Here is a 5,884-nt window from a genome sequence, read left to right as displayed (position 1 = left end):
ATTTGTTCTAATGGTGTTTGTAAATAGGATACCATGTCCACAACTTGTACAGCAATTAACTACTAGGAAGAATGTATGCAATGTGTTAATTATTGAAACTGTCCTACCAATTTGATTTGAGACTGTCTCATTGCAATTTGTTCCTCAATAAAATCATGAAAATACAGAAAATAAAAAAAATCAGGAGATCCTGTAAAAAAGTAATAATTAAAAAAAAAAAGAAAAGAGAAACTAAGACTGGAATTCACATACAAACCAGCTTTCCCTCTACTGGCAATTTTCCTGGATGAACTGAAAATGTCATATCATAATGATATATGTGTTTTTTTTGTTTAAAACAGAACAATTTTTGATAGCCAAATCTAGGAAACAACCAAGGTGCCCATCACCTGAGCAATGGATGAAAAAGATGTGGTATTTTTATACAACAGTGTATTACTCACCTATAAAGAATGATAAACTTGAAGCAGTTATATTTAAGTGAATGCCACTTGAAGATATATTCATTAGTGAAATAAACCAATCCCTCATATTTAAATATCATATAGTCTCCCTACTATAAGAACTCAAACAATGAAATACAAATGAAAAGTTAGCACAGTCAAAATGAAAGTGAAAACTTGAAGACTGGACAACGAGAGAGCAAGTAGAAAATCTGGGAAAGATAACAGGGGCAAAGCCATATCTTTATATGCACAAGATGGGTAAGGCAACAATCCTGAGAAACATCAACAGGTTTTAAAAACTAGCAGTTAATTGGTAGGATTCTCACCCTGACTAACTATATATGCTGATACCTGTGAACTAAGTGACTGCACTGAAGAAAGCAATATGTAATAGAAGATTCACACTTGGAATGCCTCTCCTTCTGGTCTTCTAAGCACATACTGCTTGTCATGATATACCAATTATTGCCATACTGTCTCTCAAGTAAATGTTTGTTATAAAGAAAAGGATAATAAATGAAAAATGAGATGAGGAAAAGAAAAGCAATGTCACAGTACTGTCCTGTTACACTGTGTATATGGTTAGATTTCTAGATTTCTGTGTAAAAATATGTAATCTTCATATTTTTAAAATTTCTTTTATTTTTTTAAATTTTTCTCTCCATATTCAGTAGAGAATTAAAGTTTAACATATCAATACTAGATGATGTTGCAGGATAATTATAAGCTTCTCTTCTGGAGGGTTAACATTAGTTTCCAAACCAGAAATTAGAGAAAATGAAGAGCTTCAAGGACAGTCAACATTTTGGCCCTAACCCTTCAAGGTCAGTGATGACTAAGGACATAGGAGAACTTTTACTTTAGCATGATGTGATTCAGTTGTGTCCCAAATTTTCTGATCAAGGAGATTGTATGTCGACAGAGCAATGTGATCGATGACGTAAGTGTGACTAAGGAGAGTCACACAGAGAGAAAACATTCTCTCAGGCTTTCACAGAAAGCAAATTGGTCAATCAATGGCCATGACTCATCCACATGGCTGACACTGACAAAAGTTTTGCAAACTGCGATACAAGTTAACAGGATAAATACCAAGGGGACTTGACTGATCTTGTCAGATACAAAAGATACATTACTTGTTATATAGGTCTTGCTTTATCTTGGTCTTAACAATCCAGCAGAAAAGTATAAAAACAAGATATAAAAAATGAAGCCATATTAATATGCTCAGCTGTGAAAAGTTCAAGTCAACAACTTCTGACATTGCCAGTCCTATAGATAACCCACTACTATTATGGATTACTGGATTATATTGGGTTATTATGCTGAATTCATGCACCTATAATATTTAAATGGCAATGGAATACACATCTGTAACAAAACTAAAAAAAAATAGGGACACAAAGAAAGGACCATTTTGTATTTGTATATTCAAAAATAGGATAGGTATACAGCTACTTTCTCTTAATTCAATGAGAACACTTTTTGTACTAATAGTATTTGGACAGGATACCATGTATGCATCTTGTGCTATGAATAACCACTAAGAAGATAACAATGTGCAATGTATTAATTATTGGAACTGTCCTATTAATCAATTTTGAAACTCTCATTGCTGTTTCTCAATAAAATTAATAATAAAAAAGATTCATGCCCAGATGTTCTGACACCAAAATATATTTCTACATGAAGGAAGAAATTGGTTGGTTAATTAAAATCCTGCCCAATTATCTTAAACCTTGAAATAGTAGGTCTAAATTATCTCTTTCTTAAGTTCTTCAGTTTGCTAAATTTACCTAGGAGACAATAACTCACTTTTCTCGTAGTTTAGATTCACAAGTAAAGAACATATGTCATCCTACACTTGAGTAAGGAAAAGCTATTAAATCTCAGGTTTTTAATTCTGTGAACTATAAACATCAGTAACTTCCCTATGTTTTCCATTCATTCCTTTTTATTAGGAGAAAGAACTCTACCCCACAGTTACTGAGGCTAAATTTTTAAACATCTAGCATAAATATATCTCATGATGAATTTATTTTTAAAGGTAGATCCCAGATTTTCAATATTGCCTATTCCAAATAAAGAAGTGAACCCTATTACAAGATTTTTATTTCACCTTTCCTTCTCAACTGATATTTTTATTGCAATTTTCCCAATTTTTAGTTTTTTATTTCATTTAATTCCTCCCTAGCCTATAAACGTGATGAGCTTTCTATAAAAAAAGGAAGAAAAATATATAAAAGCAGATTAGATTTTCCAGGTGGGTTCTCCCAACCTCTCAGATCTCTCATTAGAATAAAGATTTTACAGTTACATCTGCATGGGCCTTTAAAAAAGAAAAAGCTATGTAAAAGAGAAATATAGAAAAAAGTCCTACATATGTCATCAGACTTCACTACTGTCATCTCTATGTAGAGTGGATCTGAGCACAATAAAACACCTATAGCAAGACCAAGCATGAGCAAAACATTCAACTCTCTTGGTTACTGGATCAAAAGTCATTGTCCCCGAAAAGTTGAGAAGTTCCTTATCAACAACCATGTATGGCTAAAAGTATGCATTCCACTTATATATATTCTATTTTCCTTGAAATTCAATCATTTAACAGGAATTTTAAAAAGTAGACAGCTAAACATGCGTGTGGCTCAGTCCATTTCTACCTGAGGGGAATGAGGAGGGCAAAGTCCATTTCATTTCACATTGCTGAAAGTGTTCTCTGGAGTTACATTTTTACTATGAAATGCATTTCAAATTAGTACACTCACCAATTAGATAAATCTCATCTAATAATTAACTACCCACCCATAAGCACAAATGTCTGTGAAGAACTTCTAGGTCAGTTGATAAGTGACTAAACTGGGCTCTGGATGCTCAGAGCACTTAGCACTATGCTGCTGACTAAGGAAAATTAAGCATGATGTATAGTCAGCTCATGATATTTTAAAATCATCTTTCTTTTGGCTTCTTCTCTTATTTACTTCCTGAGAAATAGGAAAGGAAAAAAGACACCCAAACCACCAAAGTATCTACAACTGAGTTTCTTCGTAAACCCAAATCTGACCTTTAAGATTATACCCATATTGCAGCAATCCAAAATGCAGATCCAAAGCACATAGTGTCAACCTGGCTTCTGAATTAGTATTTAATTAGACTGACAGACAGACAGACAGACAGACAGACAGACAGACAGACAGACAGATAGGAAGGCAGACAGACAGACAGATAATTAAAAACTATAAAATCAATAATCAAGAGAAAGGCTGGGGAGATAGCTTGGTGGTCTAAGTGCCTGCCTGGCAAGCACAAGGATTCTGATTCAATCCCTGGTGCTGCACACCATACTGGCCCCAGAACCCAGGGTTTACTATGCTGGCCACTGAAACTGGGCATGGTGATGCATGCCTATTATCTCAGTGCTGGGAAGGTTGAGACAGGAGGATCACTATGAGTCCAAACTGTATAGTGAGAACTTGTACCAAATAAATCAATGAGTTAATAAAAGATTTTTAAAAATTAAAAAAAAACTCAAGAGAATACTTTTCTGTTTATTAGCTTTCCAGTGGGATGAATTAAATCAGTCACAAAAACATGCACATTGTGTTTGCATCACTGAAGGACCCATTCCTTAAAATATCTATAAAGTTCTAAGAATAAAAATTAAGCCATGCTGGAAAGATGGCAGAAGAAGAGAGAGAGAGAGAGAGAGAGAGAGAGAGAGAGAGAGAGAGAGAGAGAGAGAGAGAGAGAGAGAGAAAGATGTCCTTGGTTCCAGAAAATCTCCTGAAAAAGAGGAAGCCTTATCAAGCCCACAAAGCTGCCCAGCAAACCAGGCACTTGGCAAAAAGAGAGAGGAAGATAAAAGAGACAAGATTTAAGCTACTGGAATCTTTCCTTCATGATTCTTGGCGGCAGCTGCTTGAGAACATGTGCGTGAAATGACTAGAATTGAAACCTTGCATTTTGGAAGCACCTGATGAACATTCTGTGGCCTTTGTTGTCCACTTCCAAAATATTAACGGGGTGAGTTCACTAGTACAGAAGACCATTGATTTTGCCTGAAGAAGTTGTTCAGTGGTGTCTTTGTTAAAGTCAACCCCAAACTCTCGAAATGCTGTGGATAGTGGAGTGTTAGGTGCCCGGGGGATTTCCAAATCTGAAGTCTGTCTGAGAACTCATTTTGAAACATGGGCAGAGCAAGGCCAAGAATAAGACCTTCCTGCTGATGGACAACACTGTGACCGAGGAGCACCTAGACAAGTTTGGTGTCATTTTCCTGGAAGACCTCATTCATGAAATTGCCCTCCCAGGGGTGCATTTCCAAGAAATTGCCTGTTTCTTGCACCCTTTCCATTTGTCTGTGGTCCCACGAGCTACCAAGAACAGAGTGGGCTTGCTCAAGGAGATGGGCTCACCTGACTATCGGGGTCAGGGCCAGCCAGCTGAACTAGTTCCAGAGACTGGAAGGAAGTTTAAGGGAATCTGCATGACAGGCACTTCTCAACACCACCCAGTTTCAAGGAAGAGTTCCATTGTTTCCCATCATGCCATGACTTAAATCAACACTTGCTATAGAGGAAGAGGTCTTGCTTTGTTGCATTTTTGGTCTGGGGTCTCACTGTTGATGAATGAGTAACATAAGGAGGGTACGAGATTCCCTATCCCTATGACTTGGAGCAGTGGACCCAGCCCAGAGGCATACTTGAGTCTGGAGCCCCAGAGCTCTTTTGAAAAGACTGAAATATAGTTACAACTGTCTGTGGGGAAAAAAAAAAAAAAAAGCTAAACCAACCCTGAGTACTGATCTCAGCAGTAAACCCACCATATATTCACATGAAGAAATGGTTACTAACCACTAAGGCCCAGTGCCTTTCTGTATATGAGAGATGGAATTAGAGTAGGACTGGTGAACTCTGACTTTATTTGGCATATGTACAAGTATGGCATGGTGCTCATTAGCAGGATACAAGCAAGGAAATTTCATAAGTTGATGAGTTTTAATTAGAAAAATGATGGGTTGGCCAGATAGATAAGCCAGATTAAAGTGCCTGCGTAGGCAGATGCATGGACCAGAGTTCAATACCCGGCATGTCGGGTGGGCCTGCCCCCGGGGTGTGCTGAGATGGCAATTGAGACTGGGCCTGGTGGCACGGACCTGTAATCCCAGGGCTTAGGAGGCTGAAAAGAGGAGGATCATTTTGAGTTCAATCTGTGTAGTGAGACCCTATCAACCCTGTACTAAATACACACACACACACACACACACACACACACACACACACACAAAAGAAATAACACATGGGCTAGAATACTTAGAGGAAGCTAATCTGAAGTCTAAGAAATCATAATGTGAACTACGTATGACATAGGAAGCCCTGAAAATTGGTGGGTACAGCAAGCAGTCAGCCTGTTAGGGAGGCGAGTAGCAGGTCAGAGGA

The 5,884-nt window shown here is 37.4% G+C and overlaps 1 pseudogene; it reads left to right on the top strand.

The window, feature by feature from the left end:
• The first annotated feature begins 4,196 nt into the window (after positions 1-4,196).
• LOC111812926 lies at positions 4,197-5,004 on the top strand (annotated as a pseudogene).
• Positions 5,005-5,884: the final 880 nt, after the last annotated feature.

This window comes from Octodon degus, unplaced genomic scaffold (genome assembly GCF_000260255.1).
Source record: "Octodon degus isolate 3935 unplaced genomic scaffold, OctDeg1.0 scaffold00152, whole genome shotgun sequence".
In the NCBI taxonomy this organism is placed as follows: domain Eukaryota; kingdom Metazoa; phylum Chordata; class Mammalia; order Rodentia; family Octodontidae; genus Octodon; species Octodon degus.
Note: the sequence above shows the minus strand (reverse complement) of the source record. Positions and strands in the feature narration are given on the sequence as shown.